This window comes from Phalangium opilio, unplaced genomic scaffold (genome assembly GCF_054372755.1).
Source record: "Phalangium opilio isolate 3A_F unplaced genomic scaffold, DU_Popi_V2 ptg000039l_2, whole genome shotgun sequence".
NCBI lineage: Eukaryota > Metazoa > Arthropoda > Arachnida > Opiliones > Phalangiidae > Phalangium > Phalangium opilio.
In genome coordinates, this window is record NW_028324163.1 from 4,694,408 (window position 1) to 4,713,133 (window position 18,726).

At 36.3% G+C, this 18,726-nt stretch overlaps 1 long non-coding RNA gene across 1 annotated transcript; it reads left to right on the forward strand.

The window, feature by feature from the left end:
- The first annotated feature begins 3,283 nt into the window (after window positions 1–3,283).
- LOC149680670 (uncharacterized) lies at window positions 3,284–3,768 on the forward strand. Its single transcript, XR_016365603.1, has 2 exons — window positions 3,284–3,464; window positions 3,536–3,768. It is a non-coding gene; the product is annotated as an uncharacterized LOC149680670 (long non-coding RNA).
- The last annotated feature ends 14,958 nt before the right edge of the window (window positions 3,769–18,726 follow it).

The window sequence follows — 18,726 nt, forward strand, 5'->3', positions numbered from 1 at the left end:
GTTTTAGGGTTGCCAAATAACATAAAAGTTTAATTCTAATAATTAGCATACTAAGATAAAAAACTAACGTACGTATGTGCCTTAAAAATGTACAAATGGGATTACTCGAATCTTAAGGATCCGGTACTTTAAACAAATATAATAATTGAAATAATGGCATTAAAAAGAATAAAATAAAATAAACCCGTGAACGGGGAGGTACTCAATTGTTTTTAGAGTTGAGAGTCATCTCTACGGCTTTGTTGATGGTGTCCATGACGAATCCTTGGTTTTATTCCAATTAACGCGCACCAAAAGATATTTTTCGCGCATCAAAAGAGGTTTTTCGCGCACATAAAGATCATTATTTTTAATCTTTAAAAATAGAGGATTTACGTCTATTTTATATCGACGCGGTACGGTACGTACTCGGACTGGCGTTTTTACATGTAGCTACGGCGCGAGAGCCCAACGGACGAAGTGCGGGGCCTGGTCTTAACTTAGACCATAGTCGCGAGACCGATGTTGGTTCGACCTTTCGTCCTCAGCGTCCAGAAAGATAATCTCTTCTAATATCTTTTTCGCCCTGGTCCTCTTGGTTCTGGTGCCCTGGGCCTTTCCCTTCCGTTGACCTCATGAACTGTTTCTTGACTCCGTGCGTCATGGGTTTGTTTTAGGCGTACGTCGGAGGTTTATACCTCTTTGAAACATATGTTTACACCTTTTCAATTTGCAGGTGTTTTCTTAACTTACAGCTATACAAAGTGATTTAGGTTTGGCAACCCTATTTTCTAGTTATTGAGAATGGGGTATTGATAAACGGGGGAGAGAGGGGTAAAGTTTAAGGAACTACTGCCGTAGTATCCCAATAGATGACCTGGCGGAACAAATGGGTAACCTCTGCAGCAGGTCAACCACGCCCGTTGAGTAAGAGAATTCAATAGGTATTGTTCAGCTTAAGATCTCGAACGACCAGCATCAGGGACCCCGTGACTAAACAATACTATTGGAGTTCTTTGAGCTTTAAATTTAACTAGGGAATTTTAAGAATGGTGTTTTTGAAATTATTTGAGTGCGTGAATTTTGAATTTTGAAAGAATTTTAAGTTATACCAACATGAATATTTATTAAATTTGGAAAATAAGTAATTTGGACGTTACAATATCAGAAGTAAATAGAGGGAAGTGGGCTTGTCTATGTATTTTGTGAGACGTCAGTTTACGTGATTTTTCGCGCCTCTCATTAACCATACATTTTGGCGGGAAACCGCGGAGATCACATGACAAACTGAACTATTTTCTAAAGTTTGTCTGCTCTTGATTATGTTGGTTCTCTGATCTCTGACCCGAAACGTTGCTCAGTATGTATTTTATTTATATATTTTAAAATAAATAATCCTCTAATTATTAAAGTATAATATTCATTATGATTACATTAAATTTAAGAAGTTGAAATGGACCTAATCGATGTATTAAAACGTTCTAAGGAGGAATTCAAAGTGATTTCCATTTACAAAAATCGTTATGAGTTGTTTTCCAACTTAAGAACAACAGGTGAAGTAGAAAAAGTATCGCAGATAATGTTTTTCGAGTTAATGAAAATGAAAGAATTTAACACAGTTAATGAAAACTACGGATTGTTATTAAATTCTTGGCAACCATGGAGAACTGACGTAATATCTTTAGCCTTTGGGTTTTACAAAAGTGAAGATCAGAGCCAATCAAGTCAGGCGGAAATTATAGAAATGGTGCGGAAAAATTTTAATTCTAAATCTGATGGAGTCATTGAGGACATAGTGATCATTTTAAATTGGACGGGACATGCAATTCTTGATTGCTATAACCAACAACAAACAAATGTACAATCTGAGCTCTTATCCAGATCAGAAGGCAATGCAAGCGCTGGTGCAAATATTGAAAATGTATCTTTGAGGCACAAAGAAACAGACATTCTATAACCAAATAGTATTCCCTCTTACAATTGTGCGCTTAGATGGAGGGATACACTGTCGTCTCCCCTCGCTACTGACATTATTACTATAAGAGGTATGGTGAAAGGCGGAACGCTCGCGAAATATGTCCACTTCAACAATGTGACAGACCCACCCTGAAAAAAGAAATCTTCACGGTCAGTGTGAAAAACCAGAGCAGAGGCTTTATCCTGCTATTTAAAGAGACGCTGAAGTTATAGTTAAAGGGGGCAATGAAGCTATCTATAAGTTTAATTGAATATTTTTAGGTTCACAATTTTAGACAAAATCGGCGTCTTCAAAATTCTTGATTCTTAAAATCAATTTAGCCGCACGTTCTGTCACGCTCTGTGATTGGTTCAACTAATAGCACCAAAATGTAACCAATTAACACCGCACATGAGTGAAAGTGCCGACGTACGTTAATCAATTTAACAATCAAGAAGAGGCTTTTTAGACCTTACATTTGCAGCTTCAAAAATTCATTAAAAATTAGGCACGATGTTGTGGCATGCTTTCTTTATGTACTCCGACTGCTCTGAGCATACTCTATGGAATACAAATAACTAGTTTGATCACTTCATACTCCTCTTAACTCGTCTCGATCAGTTCTAAAGTACTAAATCTCTTAGCCTTTTCTATAATTTTCGAAAATTCACTAACCTAATAACTACTTCTAGTTATTTATATATATACAAATGTAATATATTCTTGATTACCTAATATTATAGGGACAGCGTCCGAAATGGAAAAGAAAAGAAAAAGAGAAAGCACCAAGAATAACGGTCGTCCGACAAATAAAACGGAAAGTACGAATAAGCTGGCTTTCATCATTATTGCCTCAAATATTTACTGAATGTTTTAGGTTTTACTTTTAAAGCAACATCTCGAGATTTTAACAAATCTTGAAACAAAAACTCCAGGGAAGATAAATTAATTCAGATAAATGAAAAATTGAAGAAAAAAAATAAATTATTAAAGGAAGAGATAGAAAAACTTCAAAATTTGAGTGGTTGGTGGAAAACTTAAATGGAATTTTAAAATAGTTTGTTAAAGGGAGAGTGAAATAACCATTTTTAAATCGATATAGACTCATAAAGAACATCAAAATAAATTAATAAATGTGTATTTAATATAACATTTAACGTTTCAGAAATGGCTAGCTGGTTAAGAAGGCTGAAAATATGCTCGAGCAAACTTGAAAATATTGTTTCAAATGGCTGTGCCAACGGTCCTTCAGCCACAAGTGAAGGAAAGGAGTTTGAAATGGTATAATTTTCTATAGTTTATTATAATACATAGTAAAATAATATTTTTACTTTTAGGTCGACTTGGGAAATAGTGTGAAGATACGTGAAGCTGAAGTTATTAACGTTCTTTGCCCGATCGCTGTTGACAGGGCTTTTCGCACACGCAGAAATACGTGAAGGATCCATCAGTGGAAAAAATCCAATGCTTTTTAAAGATCGCGATGCAAAAAACCAATTGGATCCAATAAAAATAAATGCCATCATAGGTAAATATTTTCTAAAAGTTTTGTATTGGTGTTCGTTTAGGTAGATATAATATAATTACTATTACCTCTAGACTTTACCATATTTCAAGTCACGAAAAAAGAATTGAATCAAAGTATTCAAAGTAAAATAAAAGAAGTGCGCAGGAAAAGCGAATTTAAAAATTTGTCTATTAATAAGGAATTGGAAATCAATAAAATTAATTCCTCTGCTGCTGAAGCAAGCGGAGTCAATAACGAAGATGGAGGAAATGAACACGCACATGCGACTGATATGGATGTAGAAGTTAATAATGAAGAACAGTAAACTTATTTTACTTGCAATTTAAAAATTAATAAAAAATATTTTCAACATAAAAATGGTTTTTCGATCTGTGCACACACAAGTTATACTAGAAGCGGGAGTTTAAAGGAAATATCCGAGGTAGTTTATTAGAATATCCGAGGTAGTTTATTAGAATATCCGAGGTAGTTTATTGGAATATCTGAGGTAGTTTAAGGGAATATCCGAGGTAGTTTATTAGAATATCCGAGGTAGTTTATTAGAATACCCGAGGTAGTTTATTAGAATATCCGAGGTAGTTTATTAGAATATCCGAGGTAGTTTATTAGAATATCCGAGGTAGTTTATTGGAATATCCGAGGTAGTTTATTAGAATATCGGAGGTAGTTTATTGGAATATCCGAGGTAGTTTATTAGATATCCGAGGTAGTTTATTGGAATATCTGAGGTAGTTTATTAGAATATCGGAGGTAGTTTATTGGAATATCCGAGGTGGTTTATTGGAATATCCGAGGTAGTTTATTGGAATATCCGAGGTGGTTTATAGGAATATCCGAGGTAGTTTATTGGAATATCCGAGGTAGTTTATTGGAATATCTGAGGTAGTTTATTGGAATATCTGAGGTAGTTTATTAGATATCCGAGGTAGTTTATTGGAATATCAGAGGTAGTTTATTAGAATATCTGAGGTAGTTTATTAGAATATCCGAGGTAGTTTATTGGAATATCCGAGGTAGTTTATTGGAATATCCGAGGTAGTTTATTGGAATATCCGAGGTAGTTTATTGGAATATCCGAGGTAGTTTATTAGAATATCCGAGGTAGTTTATTAGAATATCCGAGGTAGTTTATTAGAATATCCGAGGTAGTTTATTGGAATATCCGAGGTAGTTTATTGGAATATCCGAGGTAGTTTATTGGAATATCCGAGGTGGTTTATTGGAATATCCGAGGTAGTTTATTGGAATATCCGAGGTGGTTTATTGGAATATCCGAGGTAGTTTATTGGAATATCCGAGGTAGTTTATTGGAATATCTGAGGTAGTTTATTAGATATCCGAGGTAGTTTATTGGAATAACAGAGGTAGTTTATTGGAATATCTGAGGTAGTTTATTGGAATATCTGAGGTAGTTTATTGGAATATCTGAGGTAGTTTATTAGAATATCCGAGGTAGTTTATTGGAATATCCGAGGTAGTTTATTGGAATATCCGAGGTAGTTTATTAGAATATCCGAGGTAGTTTATTAGAACATCCGAGGTAGTTTATTAGAATATCCGAGGTAGTTTATTAGAATATCCGAGGTAGTTTATTGGAATATCCGAGGTAGTTTATTGGAATATCCGAGGTAGTTTATTGGAATATCCGAGGTAGTTTATTGGAATATCCGAGGTGGTTTATTGGAATATCCGAGGTGGTTTATTGGAATATCCGAGGTAGTTTATTGGAATATCCGAGGTAGTTTATTAGAATATCCGAGGTAGTTTATTAGAATATCGGAGGTAGTTTATTGGAATATCCGAGGTAGTTTATTAGATATCCGAGGTAGTTTATTGGAATATCTGAGGTAGTTTATTAGAATATCCGAGGTAGTTTATTGGAATATCCGAGGTAGTTTATTGGAATATCCGAGGTAGTTTATTGGAATATCCGAGGTGGTTTATTGGAATATCCGAGGTAGTTTATTGGAATATCCGAGGTGGTTTATTGGAATATCCGGTGGTTTATTGGAATATCCGAGGTAGTTTATTGGAATATCTGAGGTAGTTTATTGGAATATCCGAGGTAGTTTATTAGAATATCCGAGGTAGTTTATTAGAATATCCGAGGAAGTTTAAGGGAATATCCGAGGAAGTTTATTAGAATATCCGAGGTAGTTTATTGGAATATCCGAGGAAGTTGAAGGGAATATCCGAGGGGGTTGAAGGGAATATCCGAGGGGGTTGAAGGGAATATCCGAGGGGGTTGAAGGGAATATCCGAGGAAGTTGAAGGGGATTTCCGAGGAAGTTGAAGGGGATTTCCGAGGGAGTTGAAGGGGATTTCCGAGGGAGTTGAAGGGGATTTCCGAGGGAGTTGAAGGGAATTTCCGAGGGAGTTGAAGGGGATTTCCGAGGGAGTTGAATGGAATAGCCGAGGGAGTTGAATGGAATAACCGAGGTGGTTGAAGAGAATATTCGAGGGAGTAAAAGGGAATATCCGAGGGAGATCATGGGAATATCCGAGGGAATCGATAAAGATTGTTTTAAGAATTATTAAGAAAACTTTCTTAAGAGAATGTAAGTAATATTTTCATAAGAAACACGAAGAATACTTCTTTGTAAAAAGAGGCCAAATATACAAAGGATTCTAAAGGAATATTCCAAGGAATATCTTAAGAATTTTACAAATACATTTTCTCAAGAAATCCAAAGAAACATTTTAATAATAATAATAATAAAAGGCTTTTTGGATGACTCTTTCAGTGAATCTGATTTACAAAGAGGTCCATAAATTAAATTAAATTAGCAAGAGTAGATTTTTTAAGATAAAATTAAAACTCAATTTACACAATCAATACCAGTTTGGTAATCGCGTCCTTAAATTTATTAAAAGAGTCAATTTGTTTTATATCCGGTTTAAGATCGTTCCACATAGTTACACCTCGATGTTTGGAGCTTTTTTTACGAAGTGATGTCTCTAATTTTTCAACATGGATGTTGAGGCACCATTATTATGGGCTACTTGTAGTTTCTTCAAGTAAGACTCATTTGCCGAGTTGTAAAAAATGTCCCCGTAGGTAAAAATTGGTTCAATTAGTGCTTTGTACAGTAGATTTAGAACGTCGGAGTCCAATGATGTATAGAGTGGCCTTAGGATGCCCAGCCTACTATTTGTTTTCCTGATGACGTAGTCAATGTATTGCTTCCATGATAAGGTTTCATCTATTATGATGCCGAGATATTTATAGGAAGTTACTCTCTTGATTTCTGTGCCTTCTATTTTGGTCTCCTGCTCAGGCGATAATGGTTTTCCGTTTGGGCAGAGTAGCATAAATTCAGTTTTTGATTCGTTGAGTATTAGGCTTCTCGAACCTAAAGTGTATTTTAGTACTTCAGCCTCGGTTCGCATAACTTTCATTAGATCTACAATATTATCTGCGGAGTTTATTAAAGCAGCATCATCAGCATATTCCTTCGATATACTTGACTTTAGATGCTGATTTATGTCACTAGTGTACGTATTAAAAAGGGTTGGCCCAAGTATACTTCCCTGAGGGACACCTCTTGTAACTTTGGAGTCAGTAGAAATTTCGCCACCAATAACCACTGCCTGTTGTCTATCTGTGAGATAAGATCTAAACCAGTTTACAGTAGTCTCAGACAGGTTGTTGTTTTCCAGTATGGATAAAAGGACACAGTGGTCTACGGTATCAAAGGCTTTGCTTAAGTCAGCAAAGAGCACTCCTACATAGTGTCCTTTGCTTAACCTATTCACTATCGTCTCAAGTAGGTAGAAGATACTCGTTGTTGTGGAGTAGCCTGGTCGAAAGCCTGATTGTAGTCTGTACAGGAGATTGTTTCTTTCGTAGAATTCATAGATTTGCACTTGTGCAAAATGTTCCAGCGGTTTGGATAAGCATGGTAGGACCGAGACTGGCCTGTAATTTCCCATATTCATGTCGTCGCCCTTTTTATATATAGGAGTAACTTTCGCTCTTTTCCAGCTTAGTGGAAATGTACCAGTCTCAAAAGATATATTAATAATTTTTGTTACAAAGGGTGTTATTATTCCTGCTAATGATTTGATAATTTTTGGAGGTAAGTTATCAAGACCAGTGGCTTTACCGGGTGATATATTTTTTATATATTGGAAAACAGATTCTTCACTCACAGAGTGGAAGCGAAGTGTTTCTTTAATTCTTTCCGGGCATGATTGTGGTATGTATTTAGGTGCAGGTGTTGCAGGTAATTCTACGGCAAAGAATGTACTAAATACTGACGCTATTTCTTTCGAGGTCGTTATTGTGCTACCGTTCGAGTCAATTATGTTGATGCTTGAGTTTTTAGCTTTGAGGAAAGGCTTCAGAGTTTTCCAAGCACCGCTAGTTACCTTGTCTTTAATATTGATATTTTTGTCAAAGTAGTCTCTCTTCTCAGTGCGAATTTTTTCGGGGACTTGGTTTCTGTATATTTTGTATATGACCTCATAGTATCTTAGTCCAGGGATTCTACTTTTTCTGTGACAGACATCGCGTGAGTGCATGAGGTGTTTTACCTCACGGTTTAACCAAGGCGGGTCTGCTACTGTGATTCTTTTGTTTATAAAGGGTGCATGAACGTTCAGCGTGTCAGTTATCGTGGAACATAATTTTTCAACTGCAGTATCCACATTTGTTATGCTTCCTATTTCCTTGCTAAGTTTATAACGAACATCAGAAACAAAGGAGTCTGCATTAGCGTTGCGATAGTTCCTAACTTGTGTAACTTTTCTTATGATTTTTGGACATTTGGTTTTCCGAATACATAGGATTAGGTCATGATCCGAGATACCCAGTGGGATGTTAGTTGCCTGTATGATTTTTGTTGGGATATTTGTGTATATGTGATCAACAAGAGTGCTAGTTGTCAGAGTAACTCTGGTCGGTTGCAACACTAACTGCTGAAATCCATAGGTGGCTGATTTAAGATTTCGTACGTTTGAATCTAGGGGTCCAAGCAAGTTTGTATTGAAGTCCCCGAGGAACAGAATCTTAATGTTTTGGGGATCCTCAGATAGTAACTCTAGTTGTGATTTCAGATCTGAATAGCTACTAGCGCAGCTTCCATTTGGCGGACGATAGCATATTCCAATCACACTCGGTTTACAATTCTTTTCGTGGAGTCTGCACCACAGGGACTCCAGGTTAGAATTGACTGTTTCCGTTGTGATTGATAATAGTGATACTTGTAGCGTGTTCCTGTAGTAAATGCACAGACCACCCCCTGCTTTATTTCGGCGGTCCTTTCTAATGAGAGTATAATTGGGTATAGTAAGAGTTGTGTTGTGAACTGAATCAGATAACCACGTTTCTGATAAGCCAATGATATCAATGGTAAGATTATTTAGTACATATATAATGTCGGTTATGTGACGTTGTAAACTTCTGACGTTAAGGTGGGCAATCTTTAGGACTTTAGGGAATGTTCTTGGTAATTGTGTTGGCTCCTTCGTTGTCAGTCAGTCTAACCTTTCTGACAGCGGGTTCCGAAGCATGCCACCACTGTTTCTTTCTTCTGTTTGGTGTAGTCGTGAAATGTACCTAGCGACACCAATTGGCCGTGGCCAATTTAATAGATCTTGAACAATATAGTCGTACCTCCTGTTGCATTCAAAATGGAAAGTTCTGTATTTTGAAAGAGCGTCTTGAGATGGTTCAAAAGGTGGTCTGTGGTTTGCGTTTTATGGCACCGCGAGATAACGAATTTTGAGTTTGGTGCAGATGAGAGTTCCAGGGCTGACACGTGATCGTTCAACCCCCAGATTTTCTTTTGGTTCGCAGTTCCCAGTTTCACACAAGTTACTCCTGCTGGCCAGAGCAGCACTTCGTTGATACCTGGGGTGTTTCGAGGGTAACTGATTATAAAAGATTTTTTTATCCAATTTGTAGCTGCGAGCTTGCTTGATAGAGAGAGGGTCTTTGTCCAGATCTTTCAGGTATTGGTTGACTCGTTCTTCCGTCGCATTGGTGGAACAGTTTCCAATATGGTATTCTTCCGTTTCCTCAACCGGTTTTAGTTTGCAAGCCTTAGAAAGATCTTCTGGCATTGAACCCAAGGTGGCTACCCTGCCTGTTTTGTTTATGGCAGTTGACTTTTTAGCCTTTAATTTCTTTGAGTGGTTTTCTCTTTTTCGTGCTTTCTTGACTACTTCCGTATATGGCAACTCAAGATTTGCCGTCGGAATTTCTTTAGGGTGACTTTGATCTACATTTTCAGTTTGCTCGACAATGGCCACCTCAGGTGTTGATGTATTAATTGCTTGAGGTAAGTAGTATAGGGCTACATTTCGTACCACGGTAGAGGTATAAAGTAGGTGCGTGGGAACTGGGTCATGGGAACTGGAGCGTGGGATCTTTCATGCCGCCGCCGCGGTGAATCTTCGCGAGTTCCCCGCGCGCGAGTTCCTTCCCCCCTCACCCCCGCGGGGTTCCCCGCGCGCGCCGCGAGTTCCTTCCCCCATTTTAACTCCGCGCGCGGCGCTAGTTTCGTACTATTCAATTCCAGGAAAAATTCTATTGTTAAATTCTTACTATCTACGTAGTGATTAATGCTTTTGGCATATATTCTATAGACCCATACTTATAGAGAGTATCATAGACTTATGGTGATAACTTATAGCGTATGAATACAGTTGTATTGTTATAGTGAAATCAATTCTAAATAAAGGAATAGGGTAATAGAATTTAAGCTTAGCAATAACAATGGAATCAAAATTAAGCCGAGTATATTACGATTCTGAAAACCCTCTTAGTTACGGAAGCGCAAATAAATTGAAACAAGGAGTAAAAAGTATTTCAAAGAAAAAAATTGAGACTTGGCTTCAGTCTCAACCCACATACACTATTCATAAACCAAGGAGAATAAACTTCCCTCGAAATCAAACTTATGCTACAACAGCTGATGAAGTATTTCAATGCGATCTAATTGATCTACGACGTATCAAAAAGCATAACAAAGGGTTTCAATACATTTTGACTATAATAGACGTATTTTCAAAATATGCCTGGAGTTTTCCTTTAAAGAATAAAACTAGTAGAGAAGTTTTAAGCGCATTTCAGAAAGCTATCAAAGAGAGAAAGCCTTTGCGTATTAATGTTGACCAAGGCAGTGAATTTCTATCAAAATTGTTTAAAGAATATTTGAAGAAAGAGGGTATTCAACTCTATACAAGTGTTGGAAGGATAAAGTGCGGTGTTATTGAAAGATTTAACAGAACTTTAAGGGATAAAATATTCAAACTATTTACAAGAACCAAAAAATATAATTATATTGGTAGTTTGCCAAAAATCATGAAGGCCTATAACTCTAGGACGCATTCAAGTATTGGTTTCGCTCCAAAAGATGTTAATATCGAAAATGAACATTTAGTATGGCAGCGTTTGTATGGCCATCAAAAACCTGCTAAACCCCCAAAGTTAAAGATTGGTGATTTTGTCAGACTGTCAAAGAGTAAACCTCTTTTCGAAAAGGGTTATAAAGGCTATTGGACGAGGGAAATATTTACCGTATCAAAAGTTCTTTACAGAAATCCAGTTTGTTACGTAGTTAAAGATTACAACGACGAAGAAATAAGAGGTGCCTTTTACGAATGCGAACTTCAAAAAGTGGTCTACTGATATATGTCTATTGGCAAATAAATAAATGTTCATTTTAATCTAGTTAACCATGTCGAACGATTCATTTTATGTTACACTAGTAAGTTCGGCTTCTATGAATGTCTTTCCGGATAACACGCAATCTCATTTTAAAGTTCAGTTACCAGCTCCTTTAAACTTAGTTGGTAATTGGCATGTGGGGCTTGCCGAAGCATTTTTACCCCAGGCCTGGGATAATGTATCCGGCGAGTATTTATATTTCAATGCTGGAGTACATGACTATACTGAAAACAGCTGGGACCAGTATAAGATACAACTTGTCGCGGGAAACTTGCGTGGAGACGAATACGATGTTTATAAGAGTTTAATTAAATCTATTAATAATACCATACCCCCCGAAATACGACGGTCGGTTTATATGTTTATCACCTACAGTGATGACAATGAGAAGGCTTTTTGCGCTCTGAGAGCTAAAAATGGATATGAAGTTCAAATACCGGAAGAAATGGGTAAAATCTTGGGCTTACCCTTCATGGATTGGATCAAAGAGAGATACACTTTTCCCGAAGAACTGATTAAAAGAAAGAAAGACGATCCTTTAGAACTAAATAGTTCCAATAATTTTTTACATATAAGAAAAAGAAAAGGCCCAACGAATCCAAGGGAAATTACTCTGCAAATTCAACCCGGCCAGTATAACCACATTGAAAATGTTATTGAAGCAATGTGCCACGCAATTCCTCGAGAACACAGTAGTAATTTTGTAATTAAGCTTAATCCCGACGGAAAAGTAAACGTAAAATGTGAAAATAACTATTATTTGTGTTTTAACAAAAATCAGTCTGGTCTAGGTAGACTATTAGGGTTTCATATGGACCAAATGGATAGACCCCTTATGGATGAAACTGGAAAAAGTGTAGCCGATATAGACAAGGGTACGGCTAGTTTGTATATTTATACAAATTTAATTCTACCACAAGTGGTTGGTGACGTTTATGCCCCTCTTCTGAGGGTTATACCAATAATAAATGATAAATCTTCTAGCTTAGCTGTACATAGGTTTCAAAACATTGATTATTACCCTTTAAGATGTCCATCATTTGAAATGATCGAAATTGATATGAGGACAGATTTCGGAGAAAATATTATGTTTAAATTAAACAAGTCCGTCATAAAACTTCATTTCATTCTCAAGCATGTCACGAAGTAACATATATCTAAACTACTACTTAAGCCAAACCGGAAATGGTCTTAATCACTTCCGGGGGCCTGTAATTCAAAGAGGAAACGGACTCGGAAGCATCTTCAAAAGTTTAATTAGATATATTACACCGATATTTCGACCAGCAGGTAAAGTGTTAGGTAGGGAAGCTCTCAGAACGGGGTCGAGAATAGCAGGGGATCTCGTAGCAGGAAGAAACCTAAGAGAATCATTGAAATCAAATTTGAGCGAAGCAGGATCAAATTTACTACAAAAGGCTAGCCAACACTTGGCTCAACAACAAACGGGCCAAGGACTTCGCAGAAAGCTGAAGCCTAAAAAGCGATCAAAAAAGAGAAAAAGAGCGAAAAACGATTTTCTCGATTAAAAATAACAATGGTTGAAGGAATGATGTCTGAACTGGATTTGTTCGCGGAGCCAAGAAACAAATTACAACATAGAAAATAGTGATTATGCTATGTATAAAGCGTTGGCTTCGCTTTCTGATGATGGACCAATTGAATTTTTTTATCCCTGGATCTAATGACGTCTTTATGGATTTGTCTAAAACCTTATTGCAAGTTCGAGTCAAACTAGTTAAGGAGGATGGATCTTCTTTAACTTCCCAAGTCAAGGACGTTGGTCCTACAAATTTATTACACGCATCTTTATTTAGTCAAGTTGACGTATTTTTTGGAGATACGCAAGTTAATACACCAACGAATGCCTACCCATATTTGGCATTTTTTGAAACACATTTAAACTATGGTACAAGTGCCAAAAAGTCCTATCTTTCTTCAAAAATGTATTACAAAGATGACCCTGTGGACGCTAGTAAAACGTTTTTACCCGCGTCAAACAACGACAAGAATGGAATGCTGAAACGAAGAGATCGGGCTGCCCTATCGAAACGCATTGATATGTTGGGTGATTTACATTTGGATGTATGTCGAATGAGTCGATTTCTCATTAATAATATTGAAGTACGGTTTCGCTTCATAAAGTCAGTTAATGAATTCGCAATTATATCTACAGCAGCACTTAATCCTAAATTTAAAATTAAAATTGACCATGTTACATTATTTATAAAAAAGATTAAAATAAATAATGAGATTATGTTAGCTCAGGCGATGGTACACGAAAAGCACAATGTAATTTATCCAATTAACAGAACAGTGTTAAAATACTTTTCCATCAGTAGCGGTTCCACTGACATTATACGAGAAAATGTCTTTATGGAAAGACAACCATCACGCGTAGTTATCGGCTTAGTTAGAACAACAGCCTTTAATGGAGCCCTAGATTTGAATAGCTTTGAATTCAATCATTTTAATTTAAGCTACTTGGCACTAACAATTGGAAATCAAACATATCCCAATCCTCCGTTTACACCCCACTATGCCGTGAACGAGTATTCCAGAGAGTACCTCTCAAACTATACGGCCTTGGATTTGTTCAAAAGTAATAAAGGAAACTGTATTACCTTCGAAGAATTTAAAGAGGGTAACGCTCTGTACGTGTTCGATCTTACACCGGAAAAACAAGCGGGCGCTGAACATTTGTCAAGAAACAAACAGGGAAGCCTAAGAATATCTATGAAGTTCAAATCTCCGCTAGTCCATAACGTAACTGTAATAGTGTACGCCGAGTTCGAATCTGAAATTATTATTTCTAAAGATCGTACCGTGATTTAACGTGTGAACCTGTAACAAGACCTTTTTTCCTCGGTGTATTTGCTTTTGATCAAAAACCATTACCGCCAAAGCAAGCTAAATATTGCTTTTGTCTAAATGCGGAACCTTCATCGAGTCCAGGACTTCATTGGTTAGCTATATATGTAAATAATAATGTAGGGAACTTTTTTGATTCTTATGGAAATGATCCCTCTTATTATAATCTTAATGATCTTTATGTCTACGCTAAAGAATGGTTTATAAACCCTGTACCTGTTCAATATCCATTATCTTTAACATGCGGTTTACATTGTATTTTTTATCTAGTTAATGCCTGTTACGGTTATAATCTAAACGTTATTATTCAAGATTTATATAAACCAAATGATTTAATGTATAATGAAGCTTTGGTTCTATTGTTTTTATGTAATCATTTGTTGAAATATCAAAATAAATATTGCAATCAATAAAAAAACGTTTATTTAAATTTTTCTTTCCATAGTGTAGTGGGTACAACAGTTTTTTATCTTTTCTGGTTTTACGTTTAGAATGAAGAGGCGAATATAGTTCTTGAAATTTTTTAAATTCATCTAATGATTGAGCCACGCTGTTTTTACGTAGAGTTTTTTTTCTTTTGGGTGTTGGAGACTTAGCCGCCATAGCCGTAGCCGTAAATGGCTGCCATGTCAAGGTGGACCCGCTAGGTGGTGCTTGAAAAATGGTGGAACCCTGTGCAGAAGCGGTAGGCATAATGGGGGTAGTTGCGTGTATTCCTGTTAGGCTCGGAGTAATGGGTAAAGTAGCGGTAGAAGTAGAAACCACCGGGGCAGAAGGTAGCGCTGGATAAGTTGTAGGAGGTGCCGATACAGTTTTTACGGTAATGGGTTGTACTAGTTTCTTCATATTTAAATATTTTTGCAGGGTTTCCAAGTATTCTCTAAGTTTAGTTTCTGTAGACCCGGACTTTCGAAGAATGTTATGCATTTCTTGATCTAGCTCAGATAATTCTTTATCCACCGGATCCAAAATGGTATTGGCAGGCACCAAAACCATTTTCTTCATGTTAAACTTTTTATAGCTGAGATAGCACTAGGGATAATACTAGCCAGTAACATTGGCCAAAAGGTTCCGCTGATTGATTAATCATCAACTGACGCTTCTTACTTAATGGCAAAGACTTTTGAGCCAATAGCCTTATAACTCTCCTGTGACGTTTTAAATGACTTTTTAGTTTGGAGGTCAAAGGTATCCCGCCGTGTGTAATGTTAAAACAAATATTACAAAGCGTCTTTAATTGATCTTTGGTACTGTTTTTTAGAATGTGTTTTCTTTGAATTTTATTGCTTCTTTTAAGCAAAGTTAGGTAGGGGTATTTCTTACGAAGTGAGACCGGCAGAATCATTGTATTAAATAGATTAAAAATGCGCCGCCACTCTTTCTTATTCGTCGATAAATACGTACATATTTCCATCTGGAGGGAGGGCATTTGTTCTAACTCGTAGACATTCATCCGTGGCTTGATGACAGTCAATCAAAATGTACGAGTGCGGCTTTTCAGTAGCAATGGCGTAGGCCTTCACTAGAACTGACTTTTTCTAGGAAAAACTTGCCTACTTAAAAATTGTATTGGCGATGAATCCCTGGGACATTTGAATATTAAAATATAAACGCAATTTAGGCTAATCAATCTGAACTCTTTATTTTTACTAAATAAGCTCTGTGTAATTAAAATTATGCTGGTATTATAGTGGTGACTCCCCTTAATAAACATATCAGCTATTTATTTACTATTACCACATTCTGAAGCTAAATCATCCAACACCAGGAGGTTATTTTGATTTCTATTCCAAAATTCTTCGTTATTCGGAGGTAACCCTTCCAAAAATTCTATTTCAGGGATTTCCCTTTTCAGATCATCAAATTTATTTTGGTAAATTGAATAGCAATAAACTATCCGATCTGGTTTTGGACTAATCATGCATGTTCTATATCTTAATAAATTAAAAACCCACGATGATTTACCACACATGCTAGAGCCTGCGCATAACATCTAAAAGGGCGCCACAAATTTTATTCGACACGCCATGGTTAATAAATGTAATTAAAATGACACAAAAAATTCAACACTCGAATATTTTATTGCTCAGTTCGAATTGGATATATTTTGAGTAACATTTTTTCCACCTTTCGAATACGATCTTTAAACCTTAGCGCATCGTAAAGGGCGTAATTACGTCTATCTTCGATAGGTATTTCAAACACAGTTACATTTGGTGAAAAATGTACATTCTTTTTAGATCTACTCATCCTGAGTTGTCTCTGTTAAGTAACCATATGCAAATGTATTAAAACCCTTAACTACGCGCTTCTTAAATGTATATCCAAAAATCTTTTCCATTTTTTTATTTATTATTGTTGCCGTATATTTATCTCTACGTACATTAAAAGGAACGGCTACTTTAATTCTTTTCGATTGATTCGACTTTCAAATATGGAGTCAAAATTTACAATATTTTCATTTATTCGATTTTGAAGACTTAAGCCCTTTACTTTCACGATAGTTTTGTTGTCTGTAGTTTTCAGGGTGTAACTTTTTGGAGCATTGCAAACAAATTCTAAAATTGATTCCTCTCCCAGTTCGTATACCCAACACCCCAAGTTAATACCGGTGGGGGGTATGTAGTCCCCCTCTTTTGCAACAAAGATTACGCTATCAGTATCCATATAAAGTACACGCTCATTCAACTTTGCAAGTGTTTCATAAAGAGTTAATCTACCATAACATGAAACAAAGCTGGCAACATATGGGTTCCCCTTATAATATGTGGGTTGAAACTCATCCTTAAAACTATATGTTAACAAACATAGCTCTTCGTTTAGAGGCCTTAAATCTATAAGTTCTTATGTGTCGTCTACTAAAATGCCAATTAGATCTTTATAATCATCTATTATGATAGACTTTGGTTTGTTAGTATTTAATCCAAATTTTCCCCATAGTGAGTTCAAACAAATTTTTGAGATTGCTCTCATAGCAGGGTTTTTAGTTACCTCATCCATTTCGATTTTGATTCCTTCAGTCTCATAAATTGAATCTAAATATTCCCTCTTTTCTTCGAAGGTTTTAACTGAGGAGGGAAACCCCGAGTTGGCCTGCTTAATCTTTAAAAATTTATTTACGTAACCACCGAAAAGTCCGTCGCTTACACCTTTTTCATATTTGACAGTTTCTTTATAATGATGCACTTCTGATATTTTTAAAAGTTTGTAACCCATTTCCATAGCTTTATAAATTTCTGGGGTACACCACACGCCCGAAATTGACCTTTCACCATCGCTATGACTACAAAGTTCAGTATTTTCTTCGATTACACAAGATTTACATAAAGGAAAATACAATCGCCCATTATGTCTGTAGGGTAATACAGGAATGTACAGACCATATGGGGGTAACAATGTCGCCGACATGATTCCAAAATAAGCGTACTTCCGATAATCAAAATTGAATTGAATCACCTCAGGGAAATGCTTCGGGTAAAAACCATATTTATTTTGACTAGGGTATAAAGACATAATGGCAAAATATAAAATACGTTCATTTTTACTTGGATCTGCTTTATAGTATAACTTTAGGGGTTCGCATCGTCCTCCATAAAGCGCTGATCTTGATAAGATAGGGTCACACACTTCGACTGAATTACAAAATTCCCTAAAATCTGAATTTTCAGCCATGAGTTTATCGTAATCACATTCCCACATAGTAATGATCTCAGCCCTAGGATGAAGCTCTTTAATGTATTGTATTCTATCAAGTCCTTTTTCGTAAATAACTTTATTGGTTTCCTTAACTACGCTATTCCACTCACTTCCTTTGTAACACTTTTTACACGCGTGATATAAACAGCCCATGAATTCTAAAATTATTTCCGGGTCACCACAATAACCATCAACTGCAAATGGTCCAATTTTCTTTTCTCCTGATGCTGACATTACAGTTTGAATCTCGACCTTTCTTTCCTTACTTACCCATGCCATCCATTTTATGGCTTTCTTGCTCTGGTTACCTGAACCACGGAATCCAGGGTTTGGAACGACACCAAGGGTATTCTTCTGTAAGTATTTGTGAAGATACACCGAAGTACAAGCTCCAGCTATGGTTATCGCACCGCAATTTATTGGGTCTAAACCCGTTACTGTTTTGAAATGGTTACGAAAACAGTCTACACCCTTCTGAAGGACTTGGACATCAACCACGCAATATTCTTGTAACTCTAACATGGCATTATAAACGGGTTGTTTTGACTTTTCACTATACCACTTTTCAAAAGCTATGTTATCATCTTTTTTCATAAACTCTGGCTGAAAATAAGGTTTATCGGGAATTTTTCCACAATAATCTAAATTGTTTTTGTTTAAAAAGATATATGGGAAAAACTGCTTGCAGGTTGAACCCAACTGAAATGTCTCCGAAAAAGCCCTTAATGGTATAGCCAGAAAGGAAAAACTACATATAAATTTTAAATTTTGGTTTTTAACAAACATTGCTAGCAGTTTTGCTCCATCGAATACACAGAAAAAAATGTGTTAAAGATTTGAACACATTTTAGTGTTCAAAAGTCAAATTTTGGTTTCTTCATATGTTTCAGTGAGGAAAAAGTGTTTTTTATTGAACACTTCGCATAATTTTGGCGTTCAACTTCTAAATGTTGCTTGTGTTTGGAAAAATTAAAAGCGTTGAACACTAAACCTTAACACTTTCACAATGAACGCGTTCAA